The following is a 26,833-nucleotide window of genomic DNA, read 5'->3' on the forward strand; positions in this document are numbered from 1 at the left end:
ATATGTCCACAAACTCTTAGGGCCTACATGAAGCTTTCTTTTCAGCACCATGGAGTGAATACTTACCACTGCTACACCTGGCTATCAGCGGAGCCTTGTCTGGCAGCGAATGTATTGCCTTTTAAAAAAACAGATGATATGGCCGACTTGCTTTAACAAATTTGGTTTCTACTGACAATTGAGATGTACAAATTATGGCATAAGGGGACAATGAGCAAATAAAAGGCAAGCCATAATTTCGATTAATAAATTATTGAGCGAGCTAGGACGGACATAGTCAATATAACTATTTGTTCAGCACTTTTGAAATGTACAGCGACAGAATTCAGAACATGGGCCATTCTTACAGTATTCTCCCTGTACACCAAGTCATAACCATAGGATAAGAAAAAGGGGGCATATCAGCAAACAATGAAGCGCTTACAATATTCGATGATTACATTTCTCTAAAACAGGCTATAGGATACATGTGCATAACCAAGTCAGAACAGTAGTCTAAATTATGAGGGAGAAAGGGACCAAATGATGAGGGTGAGGCACATGGGCTCCTAACAGCTTACTACACAACATACGAGGAATGCACGATATATCGGTGAACTTATAGGAATCGAACAACATTAGCTAAAAATGCCGACATCGGTATCGGCCCGATGTCTAGTTTAACGCTGATGTGCAAAACCGATGTCAAAGCAGATGTGTATACCTATATAACGTAGGTACATGACATAATGACTCCAAGGAAAATATTGTGCTACATAGGCAACACAGCATTCCTAACCTAGCCCACAATGTCTGCTGTGTGGATCGAGCAGTCATTTGAAAGAGTAAGACATTTTCAGCGAGACAACTCAAAGGTGAAATCTATTAATGCCAAGATAATGGAATTCATTGCCCTTGACAATTAACCGTTCTCTGTCGTGGGTGACGTTGGCTTTCACCAACTGGTCGAGCACCGGTACACACTACCAAGCCAAGTGCGCTATTTTTCAGATGTTGCCCTGCCAGAGTAATAGCATCAGTGATAGCATCACTGCTATTAGCTTCACAACATACTATGGAACGCCGTGTGGGTCTTTAAGTATCAAAAAAGATACACGTCAAATGACACTATTTGATGAGTAAAATTCCCCTATTTGACGGGTTAAATGAGCTTTTAATTTGAAACGTCAAATAACACAGTTCTATTATAGAATGTTGTGTGTTCTGAATTAGCATGTGCAAGCCAAGCACCAACACTACTATCAGCCAAAGCTGTACAAAAAAAGTCTGCAAACAAGCAAACACAAGCCACGAACGAAGTGTTTACAATACCGCGTTGGTAATAAAGCATTATCTGTTCGACCACAACTTCTGGGGTAGCTAGCTTTAGCTTGGTACCTAGCTAGCACTAATACAACCAGCCTGAAAACAGTGACCAGAATAAACTGCAGTCATTTTCGTTATTCTTAGCAATGATTTAGGAATCCTTGTGAGTAAGTATTAGCTTGGTAGCCACTTGTTGTTCTCCTATTGAAATTGAACTTCAGCTCATGAAAATAATCAGCTGGCCAGCTACTTCCCTGTTGCCTAAAGCTAACGTCATAGGCAGTCAGCTAGCTTCATCTGGCTAGTTATGCTCGACCGGACCGGGATATGTGTTATGTGCTAGCCACAATAAGGATTAGGCACAATAGTGGAATTTTGCCTTCAAAATAAAAGTATTTCTTTCAAAGTGATGGAGACGTTTACAATTGATGGAATCATGCCATATTTAGACTAGATAATGTTAAACAAGGTTGGAATGTGAAGCAATGAAACACCACTGGTGTCCCCCAGGGCTCTGTTCTAGGCCCTCTCCTATTCTCGCTATACACCAAGTCACTTGGCTCTGTCATAACCTCACATGGTCTCTCCTATCATTGCTATGCAGACGACACACAATTAATCTTCTCCTTTCCCCCTTCTGATGACCAGGTGGCGAATCGCATCTCTGCATGTCTGGCAGACATATCAGTGTGGATGACGGATCACCACCTCAAGCTGAACCTCGGCAAGACGGAGCTGCTCTTCCTCCCGGGGAAGGACTGCCCGTTCCATGATCTCGCCATCACGGTTGACAACTCCATTGTGTCCTCCTCCCAGAGCGCTAAGAACCTTGGCGTGATCCTGGACAACACCCTGTCGTTCTCAACTAACATCAAGGCGGTGGCCCGTTCCTGTAGGTTCATGCTCTACAACATCCGCAGAGTACGCCCCTGCCTCACACAGGAAGCGGCGCAGGTCCTAATCCAGGCACTTGTCATCTCCCGTCTGGATTACTGCAACTCGCTGTTGGCTGGGCTCCCTGCCTGTGCCATTAAACCCCTACAACTCATCCAGAACGCCGCAGCCCGTCTGGTGTTCAACCTTCCCAAGTTCTCTCACGTCACCCCGCTCCTCCGCTCTCTCCACTGGCTTCCAGTTGAAGCTCGCATCCGCTACAAGACCATGGTGCTTGCCTACGGAGCTGTGAGGGGAACGGCACCGCAGTACCTCCAGGCTCTGATCAGGCCCTAGACCCAAACAAGGGCACTGCGTTCTTCCACCTCTGGCCTGCTCGCCTCCCTACCACTGAGGAAGTACAGTTCCCGCTCAGCCCAGTCAAAACTGTTCGCTGCTCTGGCCCCCCAATGGTGGAACAAACTCCCTCACGACGCCAGGACAGCGGAGTCAATCACCACCTTCCGGAGACATCTGAAACCCCACCTCTTCAAGGAATACCTAGGATAGGATAAAGTAATCCTTCTCACCCCCCCCCCTTAATGATTTAGATGCACTATTGTAAAGTGGCTGTTCCACTGGATGTCAGAAGGTGAATTCACCAATTTGTAAGTCGCTCTGGATAAGAGCGTCTGCTAAATGACTTAAATGTAATGTAAATGGGGTATCAGTCTACTCAGTGACACCCACAGAACACAACTGTAAAGCGTTTACACAAACATTAGCGTTGTAGCTCTTGAAGTGCTTTGAGAGACTAGTGAAGGACCATATCACCTCCACACTACCTGACACCCTAGACCCACTCCAATTTGCTTACCGCCCCAATAGGCGATGCAATCGCAACCACACTGCACACTGCCCTAACACATCTGGACAAGAGAAATACCTATGTGAGAATGCTGTTCATTGACTACAGCTCATTATTCAACACCATAGTACCCTCCAAACTCGTCATCAAGGTTTCGACCCCGCCCTGTGCAACTGGGTACTGGACTTCCTGACGGGCCACCCCCAGGTGGTGAGGGTAGGTAACAACATCTCCACCCTGCTGATCCTCAACACTGGGGCCCCAGAAGGGTGTGTTCTGAGCCCTCTCCTGTACTCCCCGTTCACCCACGACTGCGTGGCCATGCATGCCTCCAACTCAATCATCAAGTTTGCGGACGACACTACAGTGATAGGCTTGATTTCCAACAATGACGAGACGGCCTACAGGGAGGAAGTGAGGGCCCTCGGAGTGTGGTGTCAGGAAAATAACCTCACACTCAACGTCAACAAAACAAAGGAGACGATTGTGGACTTCAGGAAACAGCAGAGGGAGCACCCCCCTATCCACATCGACGGGACAGTAGTGGAGAGGGTAGTAAGTTTTAAGTTCCTCGGCATACACATCACGGACAAACTGAACTGGTCCACCCACACAGACAGCGTTGTGAAGAAGGCGCAGCAGCGTAAGGCTCCCCAGAGGGTAGTAAGGTCTGCACAACGCATCACCGGGGGCAAACTACCTGCTCTCCAGGAAACACCTACACCACCCGATGTCACAGGAAAGCCATAAAGATCATCAAGGACAACAACCACCCGAGCCACTGCCTGTTCGCCCCGCTATCATCCAGAAGGCGATGTCAGTACAGGTGCATCAAACCTGGGACCGAGAGACTGAAAAACAGCTTCTATCTCAAGGCCATCAGACTGTTAAACAGCCACCACTAACATTGAGTGGCTGCTGCCAACATACCAACTCAACTCCAGCCACTTTAATAATGGAAATGGTATTTATCCATTATTTTATCAGGTAAGTTGACTGAGAACACATTCTCCTTTGCAGCAACGACCTGGGGAATAGTTACAGTGGAAAGGAGGGGGATGAATGAGCCAATTGTAAACTGGGGATTATTAGGTGACCGTGATGGTTTGAGGGCCAGATTGGGAATTTAGCCAGGACACCGGGGTTAACACCCCTACGATAAGTTCCATGGGATCTTTAATGACCTCAGATAGTCAGGACACCCGTTTAACGTCCCATCCGAAAGACAGCACCATACACAGGGCAGTGTCCCCAATCACTGCCCTGGGGCATTGGGATATATTTTTTAGACCAGAGGAAAGAGTACCTCCTACTGGCCCTCCAACACCACTTCCAGCAGCATCTGGACTCCCATCCAGGAACTGACCAGTACCAACCCTGCTTAGCTTCAGAAGCAAGCCAGCAGTGGTATGCAGGGTGGTATGCTGCTGGCAATTGACGGAAATTGATGTAAAAAATATGTATCACTAGCCACTTTAAACAATGCCACTTAGTATAATGTTTACATACCCTACATTACTCATCTCATATGTATATACTGTACTCTATATCATCTACTGCATCTTGCCATCTTTATGTAATACATGTATCACTCACTAGCCACTTTAAACTATGCCACTTTTATGTTTACATAACCTACATTACTCATCTCATATGTATACACTGCACTCGATACCATCTACTGCATCTTGCCTATGCCGTTCATTCATATATCTTTATGTACATATTCTTTATCCCTTTACACTTGTGTGTGTATAAAGTAGTAGTTGTGGAATTGTTAGGTTAGATTACTCGTTGGTTATTACTGCATTATCGGAACTAGAAGCACAAGCATTTCGCTACACTCGCATTAACATCTGCTAACCATGTGTATGTGACAAATAAAAATTAATTCAATTTTTTTATTTTTTTATCTGAGCAGTAGATGTCAGCTTTTTGACTGCAAAAATGATCTGACCACTGTTCTGTGGCATTTGAGTTAGGAAGGATACCTGTATCTTTGTAGTGACTGGGTGTACACCATCCAATGTGTAATTAATAACTTTACCATGCTGAAAGGGATATTTTTTATATTTTTGTAAAAAATAATAATAATTGAATATCCGAAAAATACAACATACTTGCAGTGAAGCCAAGCAGCTCAACAACTACACCATACCAGTCATCCAACAGACTCCCATTCAGTGTGACACACAGAAGCATCCAGAGTCAATGCCCTGCACAAGGGCACATTGACAGATCTCTCACCAGGCCAAAAAACATGAACCCAAACCCTCCAAGATCCGCCCTCCCACAGTTCCCAAATAGCTGTCCTGCAACCATTCGAGACCCCTCCCACAGTCACCCCCCAAGAAGAAAAATAAAAATAAAAATACAATGAATTCCGTTCCACACCCCCAATGCACCAAAACTGAATGCACTGAAAGGGATATTAAACATCTTTTTTTACCAATCCACCACTGGAAAACCTCCCTGGTCTTTGTGGTTGACTCTGTGTTTGAAAATCACTGCTTGACTGAGGAACCTTACAGATGTATGGGGTACAAAGTAGAGGTCGACCAATTAAGCGGAATAGCTGATCAATTAGGGCCGATTTCAAGTTTTCATTAACAATCGGAAATCGGTATTTTTGGGCGACGATTAAAATAAAAAATTTAAATAAAATAATGTTTATACCTTTTATTTAACTAGACAAATCAGTTAAGAACACATTCTTATTTTCAATGACTGCCTAGGAACTGTGGGTTAACTGCCTTGTCCAGGGGCAGAACGACAGATTTTCACCTTGTCGGCTCAGGGGTTCCAACCTTGCAACTGCACAGTCAATGACTGCCTAGGAACTGTGGGTTAACTGCCTTGTCCAGGGGCAGAACGACAGATTTTCACCTTGTCGGCTCAGGGGTTCCAACCCTGCAACTGCACTAGTCCAACGCTCTAACCATTGCACTCCACTAGTAATCTGCCTGTTACGCGAATGCAGTAGAAGCCAAGGTAAATTGCTAGCGAGCATTAAAGTTGTCTTTTAAAAAACAATCAATCATAATCACTAGTTATAACTACTAATCCAGTTAAGCAGGCAATATTATCCAGGTGAAATTGTGTCATTTCTCTTGCGTTCATTGCACGCAGAGTCAGGGTATATGCAAGTTTGGGCTGCCTGGCTCATTGCGAACTAATTTGCTAGAATTTTACATAATTATGACATAGATTGAAGGTTGTGCAATGTATCAAGAATATTTAGACTTAGGGATGCCACCCGTTAGATAAAATACCAAACGGTTCCGTATTTCACTGAAATAGTAAACGTTTTGTTTTCGAAATGATAGTACCATATTAATGACCAAAGGCTCGTATTTCTGTGTGTTATTATGTTATAATTAAGTCTTATTTGATAGAGCAGTCTGACTAAGCAGCAGCAGCCCCGTAATCATTCATTCAAACAGCACTATTGTGCGATTTGCCAGCAGCTCTTCAGCAGCTCTCACAGCGCTGTTTATGACTTCAAGCCTATCAGCCTAATGGCTGGTGTAACCAATGTGGAATGGCTAGCTAGTTAGCTGGGTGTGCGCTAATACTGTTTCAAACGTCACTCGCTTTTAGATTTGGAGTAGTTATTCCCCTTGCTCTGCAAGGGCCGCGGCTTTTGTGGAACGATGGGTAACAATGCTTCGAGTGTGGCTGTTGTCGATGTGTTCCTGGTTCGAGCCCAGGGAGGGGCGAGGAAGGGGATGGAAGCTATACTGTTACACTGGAAATACTATAGTGCCTATAAGAACATCCAGTAGTCAAAGGTATATGAAATACAAATGGTATAGAGAGAAATAGTCCTATAAATACTATATTAACTACAACCTAAAACCTCTTACCTTGGAAGATTGAAGTCTCATGTTAAAAGGAACCACCAACTTTCATATGTTCCCATGTTCTGAGCAAGGAAGTTAAACATTAGCTTTTTTACATGGCACATATCTTTACATGGCACATATTACTTTCTTCTCCAACACTTTGTTTTTGCATTATTTAAACCAAATTGAACATATGTCATTATTTATGAGGCTAAATTGATTTTATTGATGTTTTATATTAAGTTAAAATAAGTGTTAATTCAGTATTGTTGTAATTGTCATTATTACAAATAAAATATAATTTTTTTTAAATCGGATGATTAATCGGTATCGGCTTTTTTGGTCCTCCAATAATTCGGTATCGGCATTGAAAAATCATAATTGGTTGACCTCTAGTTATGTTAAACACTACCATTGCACACATTGTGAGTCCATGCAATGTATTATGCAAATGTTTACTCCTGAAATGATTTAGGCTTGCCATAACAAAGGGGTTGAATACTTATTGACTCAAGACATTTCAGCTTTTCCTTTTTAATTAATTTAAAAAAATTCCACTTTGACATTATGGGGTATTGTGTGTAGTGACAAAAAAAAATCAAATTTTAATCATTTTTAAAATCAGGCTGTAACACCACAACATTTTGAAAAAGTCAAGGGGTGTGAATACTTTCTGAAGGCACTGTATGATACCCACCGTAGATTGAAAAACTGAAATAAAACAATCCAGAGAGGTGTTGGTGATTCAGAGGTGTGGTGTGGTCTTCCCCCGTGTCACTCGTCCCCCCTCTCTACCAGGGTATCCAGCTGGTGTCATGGGTGTTTAGACACAAGGGCATATGTGGGGGTGCACGCTTTGTTAATAGAGGGTTTTTAATGTTGTCATACCATATTAAAATGGGAGGAAACTCAGGCAGTGAATGCATTCTTCAATCATCCACTACATACAAAGACCTCCCATGGATTTGAGTTGGAGGTCTAACCTTCCTGTCTATGTCTTCTAGCCAGCCTGAGGACCCCAACCAGCCAGTGATGTTGGCTTGGCAGCATATCTACCGTTCTACTGTGGAGAATGTTGTTGACAAGATGCCAGTATGCCATTCCTTTTAACACCTCCATCCTTAGAGTCACACTTGAAAAATAAAAAACGTCATATTTCAATCAGCAATTATTGAAATAGGCGAGAAACAGACACATTGCTCAAAGTGAAACTCAGACAGGATAATTTCATATACCCCTGTTTAACCCCGGGAAAACGTGAAAGCACTTTCAGGTCAATCTTTAGCAGGCCCTGTAGTCTGTGAGGAACTACTCATATAAGGAGCTGAAACTGAAACCCAGGCAGTGAGTGGCAGACGGACCCTCTTGTGTTTCATTAGACAGAGAATTCCACTGTATGGAATGTTAGAAACCACTTTCTCCTGTTTTACAGTTCTATTTCCAGAGCAATTTTTTCCCACAAGAGTGGCTGTTTTAAACGTCATATTCCAGAATACAATGTGTCAATCTTCAGAATACAATGTTTCTCATGGTTTTAGGCCTATATCATCAAAGTGCTATAGCAGTCGTTATGAACCAATGTGACTAACTGCCCCATGCCAAAAGATAGACAGATTCAAATACAGTGCCTTCATAAAGTATTCATACCCTTTGAATTATTCCACATTTTGTTGTGTTAAATTGATTATACACAAAAAAACTTCTAGAAATGTTTGCAAATGTATTGAAACTTAAATACAGAAATCTAATTTACATAAGCATTCACACCCTTGAGTCAATACAAGTTTGAATCATCTTTGGCAGTGATTTCAGCTGTGAGTCTTTCTGGGTAAGTCTCTAAGAGCTTTGCGCATGTGGATTGGACAATATTTGCACATATATAGATTTTGTATTATTATTCAAGGTCTATAAAGTTGGTTGTTGATCATTGCTTGACAACCATTTTCCAAGTCTTGCCATAGATTTTCAAGACGATTTAAGTCAAAACTGTAACTAGGCCACTCAGGAACATTCAATGTCGTCTTGGTATGCAACTCCAGTGTATATTTTGCCTTGTGTTTTAGGTTATTGTTCTGCTGAGAGGTGAATTTGTCTGTTAGAAAGCAAACTGAACCAGGTATTCCTCTAGGAATTTGCCTGTGCATAGTTATGTTCTGTTAATTTTCATATATATATTTTTTAAACTCCCTAGTCATTGCCGATGACAAGCATATTCAAAGTCTGCGTTTTCATATTTACACGGCACCATTTTGGACACTGATTACATTGCAATCCACGAGGAGACTGCGTTGCAGGCTGACGACTTGTTACGCGAGTGCAGCAAGGAGCCAAGGTAAGTTGCTAGCATTAAACTTATCTTATAAAAAACAATCAATCTTAACATAATCACCAGTTAAATACACATGGATGATGACATTACTAGTTTAACTAGCTTGTCCTGCGTTGCATATAATCAATACGGTGCCTGTTAATTTATCATCTAATCAAAGCCTACTTCGCCACAATACTGTCTCTGAGCTCCACGGACATTTCCTTCAAACTCATGGCTTGGTTTTTAGCTCTGACACGTACTGTCAACTGTGGGACCATATATAGGCAGGTGTGTGCCTTTCCAAATTATGTCCAAACAATTGAATTTACCACAGGTGGACTCCAATCAAGTTGTAGAAATATCTGAAGGATGATCAATGGAAACAGGATGCACCTGAGCTCAATTTTGAGTCATATAACAAAAGGGTCTGGTGACATATGTAAATAAGGCATCTGTTGTTGTTTTTATACATTTGCAAACATTTCTAAAAACCTGTTTTTCACTTCGTCATTATGGGGTATTGTGCGTAGATTGATGATGATTTTTTTATTTAATCCATTCTAGAATAAGGCTGTAATGTAGCAAAAAGTGTAAAAAGGGAAGAGGTCTGAATTCTTTACCAATTGCACTAGAGTTCGACTGATTATGATTTTTCAACGCCGATGCCGATACCAATACCGATTTCATATATATATATATATATATATTTGTAATATTGACAATTACAACAATATTGAATGAAAACATTTCTTTAAAGTTAATATAATACATAAGTAAAAATACATTTAGTCTCGAATAAATAATGAAACATGTTCAATTTGGTTTAAGTAATGCAAAAACACAGTGTTGGAGAAGAAAGTAAAAGTGCAATATGTGCCATGTAAAAAAGCTAACGTTTAAGTTGCATATGAAAGCTGGTGGTTCCTTTTAACATGAGTTTTCAATATTCCCAGTTAAGATATTTTAGGTTGTAGTTATTATAGGAATTATAGGGCTATTTCTCTATATACCATTTGTATTTCATATATATAAGCGGTCGCATCTACACTTCGGTCCGCAGGTAGTATAACTTTTCATTCATTCATTCATTACATTTCGTTATAGTACAACGGTTCGATTTGTCTAATCTTAGCAATTTCTTCTTAGCCAGCTACATAGCCGTCTTTGTATCAACGACAATTGCATAATTATCGTATTTCGTCGTCCTAACGTATCTGCCCAGCAGCTAGCTAAGCAGCTAGCTAACATCCACGGTCCACTAGCACTGTAGAAACTATTACACTCAACTGAACGACTCGATTAGCGTAGTGTCAGCTAGCTACATAGTTGTCTTCGTATCCAAGATAATTGTGCAGTTTAGAGTGTGTAGACTTAGAGTGATTATCTTAATTTACCGAGGTTAGCTAGCCAGCTATTTGTCGTCCTTAACGTAGGAAATGCTGCTAGCTAGCTAGCCAACAGCTAGCCAACCTCTACCGAATTGAACTCTAACTACCCGGTCAACATTCCGCGTCGCTCCACAGGTAGTATCACATTTTCATTTCACTTCATTACAGTACAACGGTTTGATTTGTTTGATCGTAGCTAGCCAGCTACATAGCCGTCTTTGTATCTAAGACAATTGTGTAGTCTAGAGCGATTTTCTAGGTTAGCTGGCCAGCTATTGTCGTTCTTCTAACGTAGCTAGCCAGCTAGCCCCGAATAGCAGCACTGTAGTAACTATTACAGTACAACGGTTTGTTTTGTTTGATCGTAGCTAGCTAGCTACATAGCCGTCTTTGTATCTAAGACAATTGTGTAGCCTAGAGCGATTTTCTAGGTTAGCTGGCCAGCTATTGTCGTTCTTCTAACGTAGCTAGCCAGCTAGCCCCGAATAGCAGCACTGTAGTAACTATTACAGTACAACGGTTTGTTTTGTTTGATCGTAGCTAGCTAGCTACATAGCCGTCTTTGTATCTAAGACAATTGTGTAGCCTAGAGCGATTTTCTAGGTTAGCCAGCCAGCTATTGTCGTTCTTTTAAAGTAACGGAACGCAATCAACCTTGCTAGCTAGCCAGCTAGCCCCCGAATAGCAGCACTGTTGAAACTATTACACTCGACGGAACGACTTGATTAGTGTAGTGTCAACATCGCAGCCACTACCAGCTAGCCTACTCCAGCAGTACTGTATCATTTCAATCATTTTAGTCAATAAGATTCTTGCTACGTAAGCTTAACTTTCTGAACATTCGAGACGTGTAGTCCACTTGTCATTCCAATCTCCTTTGCATTAGCGTAGCCTCTTCTGTACCCTGTTAACTATGTGTCTATCTATCCCTGTTCTCTCCTCTCTGCACAGACCATACAAACGCTCCACACCGCGTGGCCGCGGCCACCCTAATCTGGTGGTCCCAGCGCGCACGACCCACGTGGAGTTCCTGGTCTCCGGTAGCCTCTGGAACTGCCGATCTGCGGCCAACAAGGCAGAGTTCATCTCAGCCTATGCCTCCCTCCAGTCCCTCGACTTCCTGGCACTGACGGAAACATGGATCACCACAGATAACACTGCTACTCCTACTGCTCTCTCTTCGTCCGCCCACGTGTTCTCGCACACCCCGAGAGCTTCTGGTCAGCGGGGTGGTGGCACCGGGATCCTCATCTCTCCTAAGTGGTCATTCTCTCTCTCTCCCCTTACCCATCTATCTATCGCCTCCTTTGAATTCCATGCTGTCACAGTTACCAGCCCTTTCAAGCTTAACATTCTTATCATTTATCGCCCTCCAGGTTCCCTCGGAGAGTTCATCAATGAGCTTGATGCCTTGATAAGCTCCTTTCCTGAGGACGGCTCACCTCTCACAGTCCTGGGCGACTTTAACCTCCCCACGTCTACCTTTGACTCATTCCTCTCTGCCTCCTTCTTTCCACTCCTCTCCTCTTTTGACCTCACCCTCTCACCTTCCCCCCTACTCACAAGGCAGGCAATACGCTCGACCTCATCTTTACTAGATGCTGTTCTTCCACTAACCTCACTGCAACTCCCCTCCAAGTCTCCGACCACTACCTTGTATCCTTTTCCCTCTCGCTCTCATCCAACACTTCCCACACTGCCCCTACTCGGATGGTATCGCGCCGTCCCAACCTTCGCTCTCTCTCCCCCGCTACTCTTTCCTCTTCCATCCTATCATCTCTTCCCTCTGCTCATACCTTCTCCAACCTTTCTCCTGACTCTGCCTCCTCAACCCTCCTCTCTTCCCTTTCTGCATCCTTTGACTCTCTATGTCCCCTATCCTCCAGGCCGGCTCGGTCCTCCCCTCCCGCTCCGTGGCTCGATGACTCATTGCGAGCTCACAGAACAGAGCTCCGGGCAGCCGAGCGGAAATGGAGGAAAACTCACGCCTCCCTGCGGACCTGGCATCCTTTCACTCCCTCCTCTCTACATTTTCCTCCTCTGTCTCTGCTGCTAAAGCCACTTTCTACCACTCTAAATTCCAAGCATCTGCCTCTAACCCTAGGAAGCTCTTTGCCACCTTCTCCTCCCTCCTGAATCCTCCTCCCCCTCCCCCCCCTCCTCCCTCTCTGCAGATGACTTCGTAACCATTTTGAAAAGAAGGTCGACGACATCCAATCCTCGTTTGCTAAGTCAAACGACACCGCTGGTTCTGCTCACACTGCCCTACCCTGTGCTCTGACCTCTTTCTCCCCTCTCTCTCCAGATGAAATCTCGCTTCTTGTGACGGCCGGCCGCCCAACAACCTGCCCGCTCGACCCTATCCCCTCCTCTCTCCTCCAGACCATTTCCGGGGACCTTCTCCCTTACCTCACCTCGCTCATCAACTCATCCCTGACCGCTGGCTACGTCCCTTCCGTCTTCAAGAGAGCGAGAGTTGCACCCCTTCTGAAAAAACCTACACTCGATCCCTCCGATGTCAACAACTACAGACCAGTATCCCTTCTTTCTTTTCTCTCCAAAACTCTTGAACGTGCCGTCCTTGGCCAGCTCTCCCGCTATCTCTCTCAGAATGACCTTCTTGATCCAAATCAGTCAGGTTTCAAGACTAGTCATTCAACTGAGACTGCTCTTCTCTGCATCACGGAGGCGCTCCGCACTGCTAAAGCTAACTCTCTCTCCTCTGCTCTCATCCTTCTAGACCTATCGGCTGCCTTCGATACTGTGAACCATCAGATCCTCCTCTCCACCCTCTCCGAGTTGGGCATCTCCGGCGCGGCCCACGCTTGGATTGCGTCCTACCTGACAGGTCGCTCCTACCAGGTGGCGTGGCGAGAATCTGTCTCCTCGCCACGCGCTCTCACCACTGGTGTCCCCCAGGGCTCTGTTCTAGGCCCTCTCCTATTCTCGCTATACACCAAGTCACTTGGCTCTGTCATAACCTCACATGGTCTCTCCTATCATTGCTATGCAGACGACACACAATTAATCTTCTCCTTTCCCCCTTCTGATGACCAGGTGGCGAATCGCATCTCTGCATGTCTGGCAGACATATCAGTGTGGATGACGGATCACCACCTCAAGCTGAACCTCGGCAAGACGGAGCTGCTCTTCCTCCCGGGGAAGGACTGCCCGTTCCATGATCTCGCCATCACGGTTGACAACTCCATTGTGTCCTCCTCCCAGAGCGCTAAGAACCTTGGCGTGATCCTGGACAACACCCTGTCGTTCTCAACCAACATCATGGCGGTGGCCCGTTCCTGTAGGTTCATGCTCTACAACATCCGCAGAGTACGACCCTGCCTCACACAGGAAGCGGCGCAGGTCCTAATCCAGGCACTTGTCATCTCCCGTCTGGATTACTGCAACTCGCTGTTGGCTGGGCTCCCTGCCTGTGCCATTAAACCCCTACAACTCATCCAGAACGCCGCAGCCCGTCTGGTGTTCAACCTTCCCAAGTTCTCTCACGTCACCCCGCTCCTCCGCTCTCTCCACTGGCTTCCAGTTGAAGCTCGCATCCGCTACAAGACCATGGTGCTTGCCTACGGAGCTGTGAGGGGAACGGCACCGCAGTACCTCCAGGCTCTGATCAGGCCCTACACCCAAGCAAGGGCACTGCGTTCATCCACCTCTGGCCTGCTCGCCTCCCTACCATTGAGGAAGTACAGTTCCCGCTCAGCCCAGTCAAAACTGTTCGCTGCTCTGGCCCCCAATGGTGGAACAAACTCCCTCACGACGCCAGGACAGCGGAGTCAATCACCACCTTCCGGAGACACCTGAAACCCCACCTCTTCAAGGAATACCTAGGATAGGATAAGTAATCCTTCTCACCACCCCCCCCTTAATGATTTAGATGCACTATTGTAAAGAGGCTGTTCCACTGGATGTCAGAAGGTGAATTCACCAATTTGTAAGTCGCTCTGGATAAGAGCGTCTGCTAAATGACTTAAATGTAAATGTACCTTTGACTATTGGATGTTCTTATAGGCACTATAGTATTGCCAGCCTAATCTCGGGAGTTGATAGGCTTGGAGTCATAAAACAGCACTGTGCTTCAAGCATTGTGAAGAGCTGCTGGCAAACACAGGAAAGTGCTGTCAGACTGCTCTATCAAATATCAAATCATAGACTTAATTATAATACAATAAACACACAGAAATACGAGCCTTAGGTCATTCATATGGTCAAATTCGGAAACTATAATTTTGAAAACAAAACGTTTATTTTTTCAGTGAAATACGGAACCTTTCTATATTTTATCGAATGGGTGGCATCCAGAAGTCTAAATATTGCTGTTACATTGCATAACCTTCAATGTTATGTCATAATTATGTAAAATTCTGGCAAATTAATTACGGTCTTTGTGAGGAAGAAATGGTCTTCAGACAGTTCACAACGAGCCAGGCAGCCCAAACTGCTGCATATACCCTGACTCTGCTTACACTGAACACAAGAGAAGTGACACAAGAAGGGATCCTGGACTTGGGAGGAGATCTTGGATGGGAAAGGATCCTGGACTTGGGAGAACATCATTGCAGGACAGGAGAGCCTTCCTTGGCAGCAGACGCAAGGAGAGAAGGGAGGACAGTGACGATGCCGGGGTTCGCAGCCACAAAGAAACCCCAAAAAACAGCCTGACATTTTTTGGGGGGTGGCCACAAGGGGTAGTCGGCAGAGCCAAGGAGTGAACCAGAGCCAGTCTGGGAGAAGAGGGATAAACTGGAGGAGAGTGAACGGAGAGTCAGAGACCGTCAGTGAGTGGATGGAGATATTGGAGGAGAGAGAACGGAGAGAGTTGTTGAGTTGGTGGAAGATGCACGCATTTGCCCTAAGGAGCATGTTATCAGTTTAATGCCAACTGAGTCAGCTCTCCTTACTCGTCCTAAGGAGTGTGCTATCAGTCTGGTAAAAATCTGTGCCGGCTCCATGCACCAGGTCTCCGTACGCCTTCCCAGCCCTGTACGTCCTGTGCCAGTTCTCCAAACTCGCCTTGAGGAGCGTGTCATTTGTCCGGTACCAATACGTGTGTGTTGATTTTAAGAAAGGCATTGATGTTTATGGTTAGGTACATTTGTGCTTTTTTCGCGAATGCACTTGTTAAATAATCACCCGTTTGGCGAAGCAGGCTTTGATTCGATGATAAATTACCAGGCACCGCTGTATTTTATAAGACAAGTTTAATGCTAGCTAGCACCTTACCATGGCTCCTTGCTGCACTCGCGTAACAGGTGTTCAGCCTGCCACGCAGTCTCCTTGTGGAGTGCAATGTAATCGGCCGTAATCGTCATCCAAAAATGCAGATTACTGATTGCTATGAAAACTTGAAATCGGCCCTAATTAATCGGCCATGCCAATTAATCGGTCGACCTCTAAACTGCTCTGTACTTATTGACTCAGCTTTTCCTTTTTAATAAATAATAAATAGATTTGACATTATGGAGTATTGTGTGTAGGGCAGCGACACAATAATATAATCCATTTTAAATTCAGGCTGTAACACAACTAAATAAAAGTCAAGGGGTGTGAATGCTTTCTGTAGGCACTATATCTAGGCTAAAAGTGATGATTTGCACTGCAATCCTGATTTCTTAGACATTAAGGTCGAGCCCTGGGACGAGACCCAAGTACAGATTTTTTTTTTATATATATATATATATATATACACACACCTTTATTTAAGTAGGCAAATCAGTTAAGAAAAAATTCAGATTTTCGATGACAGCCTAGGAACAGTGGGTTAACTGCCTGTTCAGGGGCAGAACAACAGATTTGTACCTTGTCAGCTCAGGGATTTGAACTTGCAACCTTTCGATGACTAGTCAATTGCTCTAACCACTAGGCTACCCTGCCACATACAGATGTGCCACATACAGAGCTAAGAGGGGGAACATGAAACATGCATGTATACCAGACAGACTGTGTGTGTGTGTGTGTGTGTGTGTGTGTGTGTGTGTGTGTGTGTGTGTGTGTGTGTGTGTGTGTGTGTGTGTGTGTGAAACAGAGACCCAACATATGTTGGGAATTCCATTACTCCAATTCTTAACAACAAACTCTAAGCTACAGAATGTAATCAGACATTCTGAGTTAAAAGCAATAAAACATCCAAAACAATAACATGTAGCATGTACTGCAGGCTAGCTCCCAGGCCTTGGCATGTTTTACCAATCACAAACTCTCTTGGAGAGTCACACCGAAGTCTGTCTCACAACCATTTAGATGTTGTATGGTGAGACAACAACATTGTCATGGGTATGTATGTGAATGACTAGTGCTACTGTAGCTAATTGGGTATAAACATCTTATCTAAACAAATAGATTGTTTAAAATAAAAAAACATGTATTATGTTTATCACAATGCTAATGTTGTAGTCTAATAATAAATGTTACATTAACATCACATCTGATTCAATGTGGCTGTGTGTTTCAGACCACATTCCCGAGCCCCTGACCTTACAGAAGAAATAGTCCCCTAACAACATATAGCTATTGTACTTTGGTCATCTGAATTTTTTACAAAAGTAATACAATCTTAATTGGTGAGACACCCGTTTAGTGAAAAGGTAACAGGCCGGATTTTGTATTGCACGAGTTCTATAAAAACTACATGAAATAACATCAGAATTTTGCAGGGGATAACTTTTAGGAGGGCATTCTATTCAGTCTGGTAATAAATGTGTCCGTTTTACTGGCACAATAGTGGAGTGCAACCCCCCACGTCTTTTTGGTGCTTTTTGGTGGACACTCATTTAGCATTTATATCTGATCCGAATTTAGGAGGGGGTGCATGGGACGGGGTTGTACAGGTGTGTGCCACAATTAATTACCACAGACATAGCTTCGACTTTTGGGATTCTAAGCAGCAAGGCCACCACGACAACGTTCTTAACACTTTTACATTGGTGCAATCATGAGGCTAGACGCAATTAACCGGCTACAATCTGCCATCTCTAATATGGGGGAAAAACATTGTATCTCGTGCAAAAGAGACCGAAATAATTGTTTCAACATAGTTTCCAGAAAACAGTTTATTCACATTTCCCAAATGCTACTGTCCTTTTACTCAACTCGTGCTACAGCCTAAAATGTATCTTACCTCGAATTTAGCGGGTGTTTAAAGCGTGCGTTCCTCTTTCCGAAACATTCCCCTCTCCATTCACAAGTTATCAGAACACGAACCACAACCTTTTCGTGCCATCTATATTCATTGATCTGCAGAGAGAAGTCCAGATCCCTTGGGCATCTAATTTTCATATAAAGTCCCTCTTCTTCTCAGCATAATGAATGGCCGCTACTTCTAAATGCAGTAGGGCTACTAGATAGTTCCCAGAGCGCCCACTTGTTGATCACGCTTCAAACTTTATTCTCAGTTCACCAGAAGACTAGTATTCTGCCAGCATCACAAACAATGACGTGACTATCATATGGTAATTTTGAAACCTTCAAAATAAAAGCCCGCATTTCAAAACACTGCAATGTGGTTAATGCATTCATAATAAACTGAACGAAATACAAACGTTGGTCCCATGTTTCATGAGCTGAAATAAAAGATCCCAGAAATGTTCCATACACACAAAAAAACTATTTCTCAGAAATGTATTTACATCCCTGTTAGTGAGCATTTCTCCTTCGCCAAGATAATCCATCCACTTGACAGGTGTGGCATATCAAGAAGTTGATTTAACAGCATCATCATTAAACAGGTGCAGCTCGTGCCTCTGGAAAATAAAAGGCCACTCTAAAATGTGCAGTTTTGTTACACAACACAATGCCACAGATGCCTAATGTTTTGAGAGAGCATTCAGTTGGCATGCTGACTGCTGGAATGTCCACCAGAGTTGTTGCCTTACAATTAAATGTTATTTTCTCTACCATCAGCAATGTCGTTTTTTGAGAATCTGGCAGAACGTCCAACCGGGCTCACAACCGCAGACCACGCCAGCCCAGGACCTCTACACCCGGCTTCTTCACTGGCTGGATGGTCTGAGATGAGCCACCCAGACAGCTGATGAAACTGTGGGTTTGCACAACCAAAGAATTTCTGCACAAACTGTCAGAAACCATATCAGAGAAGTTCATCTGCGTGCTCGTTGTCCTCATCAGGGTCTTGACCTGACTGCAGTTTGGCATTGTAATCGACTTCAGTGGGCAACTGCATATCTTCGATGGCCACTGGCACGCTGGAGAAGTGTGCTCTTCACGGATGAACCCCGGTTTCAACTATACCGGGCGGATGACAGACTGAATTTATGGTGGGTGAGCGGTTTGCTGATATCAACATTGTGAACAGAGTGCCAAATGGTGAGGGTGGGGTTATGGTATGGACAAGCATAAGCAACAGACAACAAACACAATTGCATCAATGGCAATTTGAATGTACAGAGATACGATGACGAGATCCTGAGGCCCATTGTTGTGCAATTCATCTGCCACCATCACCTCATGTTTCAGCATGATAATTAATTCCATGTTGAAAGGATCTGGAAGCTGAAGATGCCCCAGTTCTTCTATGGACTGCATACTCACCAGACATGTCACCCATTGAGCATGTTTGGGATGCTCTGGATCGATGTGTACGATAAAGTTCCAGTTCCCGCCAATATCCAGCAAATAAAATATTTGTTTAGGTTTATATCACCCCAATAATGCATAGCCTTCTAACACTTTCAGAAAACCCAGCTGGGTCACAATTAATCCAAAAAGTTTGCCTCTTGGACTTTGTCTTACATGTCCCTTCCTACTTACTTACTCTCTAAAGCAGTCTTATTAGCAGTCTTACTTTGTCACAATAGCATTTTTATTTGAGTTATTAGAGAGATAATTACTTTGTAATACTTTTTTTAATCTACAGAAAATGCCTGGTAATAGTCATTACATGTCATTTGTAAATGTAAAATGTAAATTAATTAGATTTTTGTTTTGATAGAAAAAAGGTTTGGCTTGAGTGTTTATTGATTTCAGGACCATGGATAGTACCAGGTTATTTGTACGACATGGTTATTTAAAGCTGAATATGTATGGCATGGTCCTCTTCCAAAACTATCCATATTTGGTTAGTATCGACCCTACTGAGTATTTTCAACACCACATTAGCTGAGACAGGTAGAAAAGTTTTCTCTGGAAGCCAATATATATCCAATGTACAGTTTGTTACAGCAGATTGCATTGTGGGCTATGGAGGGGGCGGAGCAAAAAGCCAGCAGCAGGCCATGCGACACAGTCCCCCTCAAAAACGAACCGTGTTTGGTTAGTGAAGACTCAACTGAGTATTTCCCACCCCTGTTTATATAAGACAGGTAGTAACATGTTTTTTTTTTATCTACAACCCAATAAGTATCCCAGATACAATGCATTGCATTGCAGTGAATGGAGTGGATGGAGTAAGGAGTCACCAGCACTCTGTATTAAACCCATTGCCCAGCAATGTTTTGCAGATTCTATTGAGTAATTCCAAAAACATATATTTGTACTTTATTACAAGTGTATTTCTTTATATATAGTTTACACAATAGCTTTCAACATACCAGTATTTGTGTAAACTTTCAAAAGAAATGCTGATTTAAATAATACAATGTGAAAAATAAAATACATCAAATTATCAATGTATTGCTTGAAAGGCGGTTGCAATGCTGTGATAAACAGTTGTACTGCACTAGATGGCTAAACAAATCAATAATCCCAAAGTTTAGCATGTCTTTCCCTGGGGACTTTATTTTGAAAAATGTGTATCTGCGATCCTGCTAACGATTACAGTATAATATATCCTGCTGCTAGGAGAACGGTAATCACAAGACGCATGCATCAGAGGGCGGTTATACCATCTCGAGGGAGACGAGGTTTAGTTGGAACTATGTTCCATTGTCTTCTCTCACCAGTCCAACGAGCTGTCACTCAGTCATCCTTGTAAAATATAGGTTAGTGCCACCAGAGATCCTTGGGACATCCCTACCCAACATCCTAACCCTAACCTTAACTATTTTAATTGTAAACTTCAGTAGGGTGATGTCAGAGTTATAAAATAGGGTGGGTTTTGGCATTGTTTCGGGTTTCAATTTATGTTTTTAAAATGCATCACTTATAGGTGATGAAACAACTGCATATAAAGTTGACAACTTGTCATTTTCACATCATTGCATAAGACTGTACAGTATGCTTTGAAACCATGGAGTATTATGTATGAAGGGTAAACACAGTACATTTATTAGGCAATAATGAATGTACTTCATGTAAGTAAGGTGGACTTCTAGAGGATATGTGAAGGGACATGGTTTATTAATGTCTCTAACCTATAAATGCATAAGCTTAGACTGCACTGTGATTGACATGGCAATCATGCATTGCTCTGCATGACCAATAGCATGTAATGCCATCGCACTGTACCTGTTAATGTAGTTTATTTTGCCTCAACTACTGTAGAAAATGTCATTAAGGGTGGTTAAAGATAAAACATAGGTGAGAAACCCATTAACTCCAACTTTAATGGTTTTACTATTTGTCATAAATTCTATTTAATGCACAATAGATCTAGTAGCAGGTCCAAGACAGGGGCCTTTAATTAGCAGCTTACGTGCAAGCTGCCCAATAGCACTTCCTTATTCCTGGAACGGGAGAGGGGGTAAACAGAGGGTTAGCTGCTCCCAAGCTGAAAAAACATTGTGTATGTGTACGTATACGCACACACACTTACGCACGCACGCACGCACGCACGCACACACACACACACACACACACACACACACACACACACACACACACACACACACACACACACACACACACACACACACACACACACACACACACACACACACAGAGAGAGAGGAGAGACAGTGTGAGTGCTTTGTGGTCATGCTGAGAACATGCCAGTTTTATGTCCTCATGAAATGTGGCAGTCTGTCAGGAAACAGGTGATTGAGGCCCGCTCTCCAGGAACACTGGCCCCCTCCATTTGGTCACCTCTGAGAGATAACTGTTCACGTGAACTGTCCTCGGCCCCAGCCGACCGTATAGTCATTTCAAGCACAGCCGGGGTGCCACAAGACATAGCCATAATAAACATATTATAACCATTAGTAGATGGGTTTTGTGAGTTAGAATAATTTAGTTCAGCTAAAATCTGTTTATATCACCACCCAGGACCACCTGGCTGGAAGTGGATCATGCATCCTCAATGCTTTAGCAGATGATAAATATTTCAACTGGAAACCTGTGTGGGCCTGTGCTGTGTAGTCAGTGCATGCATGTGTGAGTGAGGCACCCAGTGTGGGTAGGGTACAGCTCCTTGTTCGTATTTGGGGTATCAGTATGGTCGAGACAGTGTTAGGTTTTATAGGGAGCAATGGACATTGCATACTAGGGATGAAGCCCCACCTCTTCAAGGAATACCTAGGATAGGATAAAGTAATCCTTCTCACCCCCCCCCTTAAATGATTTAGATGCACTATTGTAAAGTGGCTGTTCCACTGGATGTCAGAAGGTGAATTCACCAATTTGTAAGTCGCTCTGGATAAGAGCGTCTGCTAAATGACTTAAATGTAATGTAAATGTAAATGATGAAGGCCTTGCATACTAGGGATGAAGAAGAGAGTGTGAGAGTCGGAGTGGGGCTCGATTAATAAAACTTGGGGCCTCTGGGTTCATATAAAGTGCACCACACTAACACCAGTGTACAGTATAGCTTGCCATTCTCTATTCATCCAGGGAGGGAGTCCGCTTGAAAGCCGGTCAGTCTTCTGAAGACTGTGGCATTATCTTGGGTACTACTGTTATATCAAACGTTTTAAAGGTGTTAATGTTATATCATACAGTTTAGAGGTGCTGCTGTTATATCAAACGGTTTAAAGGTGCTGCTGTGATATCAAACTGTTTAAAGGTGCTGCTGTTATATCATACTGTTTAGAGGTGCTGCTGTTATATCATACTGTTTAAAGGTGCTGCTGTTATATCATACTGTTTAAAGGTGCTGCTGTTATATCAAACTGTTGAAAGGTGCTGCTGTTATATCAAACTGTTTAAAGGTGCTGCTGTTATATCATACTGTTTAGAGGTGCTGCTGTTATATCATACTGTTTAGAGGTGCTGCTGTTATATCAAACTGTTCAAAGGTGCTGCTGTTATATCAAACTGTTTAAAGGTGCTGCTGTTATATCAAACTGTTGAAAGGTGCTGCTGTTATATCAAACTGTTTAAAGGTGCTGCTGTTATATCATACTGTTTAGAGGTGCTGCTGTTATATCATACTGTTTAGAGGTGCTGCTGTTATATCAAACTGTTCAAAGGTGCTGCTGTTATATCAAACTGTTTAAACAAAGTAGATTCTGTGTTACAGCATCAGTGAATGTGGGTTCGAGGACATCTTGATATGTGCATACAATTGCATTGTAGTTTTCAGTCATCCGTTATATAGTATGGTACTTATACAAAGGCAATAATATCTTTTCACCAGATAATTAAGAAAAATATCTAGATCCACTGCATATCACATTTAAATACCCACCAGGCAGGAGACCTACAGGCAGGGAAGGAACAAGTGATATGTTACAGAGATTCCTGCCAAGAGCAATAGGCAGTAATGTCTGAGGCTGACAGACAGAGGTAATATAGAGTCTAAATTTAGTTTCTCTAATCCTGCAGGAGCTCTAATGTGCTTAACAATAATGAGATTCATCCCCCTGTAATTCTTTAGCTTCAGCATTTTATTTCACTAGGAAAGACAGTTAAGAACAAATTCTTATTTATGATGACAGCCAGTGGGGTAGCTGCCTTGTTCAGGGGCAGAACAACAGATTTTCACCTTGTCAGCTCAGGGATTCAATCTAGCAACCTTTCAATCATTGGCCCAATGCTGTAACCACTAGGCTACCTGCCACCCCAAAGCATTATTTTTCCTTTGCTTGATCTGGAAGTGGTATTCCATTCAAGGTAATTCATGAGACATTTCTAAGCAATGAAGTGTGTCCAGTTTTGGACAATGTAAAAGCAATTTATGTAAATTTAATAAAATAAAGTTTGTTTATACAGGAGGTGGGACCATTATCTGTAAAAAAAAATATTACATAATTTGTCAAGTAGAGGGCACTGTTGTCATTTTAATTAAAACACAATGGATGTTTGTTTGTTTCAATGGGAGACATTTACTTGGGCCCGACTCCATGAGGGAGAAAAAGGGGACTTAGCCCCCTCAGTTGAAACTTGTGCCCCCTCAGTTTTAGTTTTATGTCCCTATATAAAAATAGCTAAAAAGTTACAATTATTGAGTGACAGGTTGGAGCAAAATCTGTATCTCCGCTGCACATTGTAAGCAATGGACAGAGCGCGCCATGTGTGTAGGGGGGCTATGCAAAGCCACTGGGACAATTAGGTATCTTTGGGTTTCCATACAAAGTGTGAAAACACGCTTCTCTTCTGTTGTAGGCTAAGTAAATAAGGTGATGTGCCTCCGCCTGTAATATTTTATTTTGATTTATAAGGGTTAAGTTTACCATTGAAGCTGCTTCACTCAACTTTGCCTTGCGCCCCACCATAATTTCAGAGTTAAGTTAGCTTCTTAGCTAGCTGTAAAAACCGTGTTATTAGCATATTTAGCTAGCTCAAACCAGCTATTCTGCAACAGCCACGCACAATGGATATCAGAAATTGGTTTCACCAAAGTATCCAAACAAAGCGAAAGGTGAAGGGGAAACCTGGCTACTCTGTCAGTGGTTGTTAAAAGTTCCACTCTGACATCAAAGTCAGACTGAAGGTACAGGGCTGCTGAAGGCAGTGATGGACCCCGGCTTTAAGTTTACAGCCACCATGGTGCACAGAATCCTCAGTCTTCTCAATACAGATCTTTACACTGGAGTCAAAGTGGTCCGCAGTACTTTGGAGTGCGAGAGAAGCTGAGGTGTGACAGTGAGTTTGAAGTCATTTGGGCAAAGTGCAGTGCCAGTGGCACTGATGCACCACCAGCTCCAAGCAAATTACTACCTTATGTAGGCTGAGTACAAATTACCAGCAATACGTGGTGGACAGTACCGTAGGCCACCAGGACAGAGGACAAGAGACTGTAAAAGACTGTTCTTCAGCCCGTTGGATGCTGTCATTGGTGAAGTATGAAATATTCTGCTAACATAAGAGCCAACTGGTGGAGGGCCTGCGTGCCATACCTTTCTTGATGTGAAAACATTAAACCACTGCTGGATCTACGCAAATCAAATTTGGTGGAAGCTGAGTTTAGTGTTGCCCACTAGTTTTTGCAGTTTGACATTTTCGGCTCTGGCTCCAATGAGGACAAATGGACCCCACTTGATATCCTGCAACTATTCTCTGGGCTTTTCTCTGCTATGCTGACTGTGCTTACCGCACTGAAACATGTATTGACTTTTGGTGCGTCCACAGCTACATCCAAGAACTCGTTTTTCACTTTGACAAACGTAATCAGTCAGCACAGAAGGAGTATGCTACACCTGAGGAAAGCTCAACTAATACAATTGGCATTTGAGGGGGATCTTAAAACGAACAATGGAATGATCGATTAATCGGGAAGTTCTACAGAGCTTCAAGGAGGCTGCAACTCTTCTGTAAAGGTAAGAAACAATCTAGCTGGTTGTTTTTTAAATCAAAATCTTGGTGTTTTCAGCAAAAACATAGGGTATGGAATGGTAAAAGGACTTCATTAGACAGCCTTGGTTTTCAACAGCATTGCTTTAGTGTGTGTCAATGGTGCTGGTAGAGCGCAGCGGAGATGTCACGCCAACCTGTTCCTTCTTGTGTAAAAGCACTCAATGGTCTAGGCATTTTACCTTTTCTGTTTATTTTGGTATAGCATGATATACAGTTGAAGTCGGAAGTTTACATATACTTACGTTGGAGTAATTGAAACTAGTTTTCAACCACTCCACAAATTTCTTGTTAAACAAACTATAGTTTTGGGAAGTTGGCTTGGACATCTACTTTGTGCATGACACAAGTCATTTTTCCAACAATTGTTTACAGACAGATTATTTTACTTATAATTCACTGTATTACAATTCCACTGGGTCAGACGTTTACATACACTATGTTGACTGTGCATTTAAACAGCTTGGAAAATTCCAGAAAATTATCTCATGGCTTTAGAAGCTTCTGATAGGCCAATAGACATGATGTGAGTCAATTGGAGATGTACCTGTACCTTTCAAGGCCCACCTTCAAACTTAGTGCCTCTTTGCTTGACATCGTGGGAAAATCAAAAGAAATCAGCCAAGACCTCAGAAAAAAAATTGGAGGCCTCCATAAGTCTGGTTCATCCTTGGGAGCAATTTCCAAATGGCTGAAGATACCACGTTCATCTGTACAAACTATAGTACGCAAGTATAAACGCCATGGGACCACGCAGCCGTCATTACCGCTCAGGAAGGAGACACATTCTGACTCCTAGAGAATAACATACTTTGGTGCGAAAAGTGCAAATCAATCCCAGAACAACAGCGAAATACCTTGTGAAGATGCTGGAGGCAACATGTACAAAAGTATATATATCCACAGTAAAACGAGTCCTATATCGACATACCTGAAAGGCCGCTCAGCAAGGAAGATGCCACTGCTCCAAAACTGCCATAAAAAAACAGACTACGGTTTGCAACTGCACATGGGGACAAAGATTGTACTTTTTGGAGAAATGTCCTCTGGTCTGATGAAAGAAAAATAGAACTGTTTGGTCATAATGACCATCGTTATGTTTGGCGGAAAATGGGGGAGGCTTGCAACCCGAAGAACACCATTCCAACCGTGAAGCTCGGGGGTGGCAGCATCATGTTGTGGGGGTGCTTTGGTGCACTTCACAAAATAGATGGCATCATGAGGCAGTAAAATTATGTGGATATATTGAAGCAACATCTCAAGACATCAGTCAGGAAGTTAAAGCTTGGTCACAAATGGGTCTTCCAAATGGATAATGACCCCAGGCATACTTCCAAAGTTGTGGCAAAATGGCTTAAAACGTCTTAAGGCTAGGGATGTGGTATTTTCACATCCGGATGAATAGCGTGCCCAAAGTAAACTGCCTGCTACTCAGGCCCAGAAGCTAGGATATGCATATTATTAGTGGATAGTATTATTGGATAGTAAACACACTAAATTTTCTAAAACATTTTGAAGGATGTCTTTGAGTATAACAGAACTTATTTGGCAGGCAAAACCCAGAGGACAAACCATCCAGGAATTTTATTTTGGAGGTCACTCTCTT

General features: G+C 43.0%; 1 protein-coding gene across 4 annotated transcripts in view; it reads right to left on the bottom strand.

The window, feature by feature from the left end:
* LOC135524528 (A-kinase anchor protein 13-like) overlaps window positions 1-17,990 on the bottom strand; it is a 175,486-nt gene extending 157,496 nt beyond the window's left edge. For all 4 annotated transcript variants that reach the window (XM_064952135.1, XM_064952133.1, XM_064952134.1 and 1 more), the window contains exon 1: window positions 17,723-17,990. The gene's annotated coding sequence lies outside the window, so the exon portion shown is untranslated. The remainder of the gene's footprint in view (window positions 1-17,722) is intronic.
* Between the last annotated feature and the right edge of the window lie 8,843 nt (window positions 17,991-26,833).

Source organism: Oncorhynchus masou, chromosome 31, assembly GCF_036934945.1.
Source record: "Oncorhynchus masou masou isolate Uvic2021 chromosome 31, UVic_Omas_1.1, whole genome shotgun sequence".
NCBI classification, from domain to species: domain Eukaryota; kingdom Metazoa; phylum Chordata; class Actinopteri; order Salmoniformes; family Salmonidae; genus Oncorhynchus; species Oncorhynchus masou.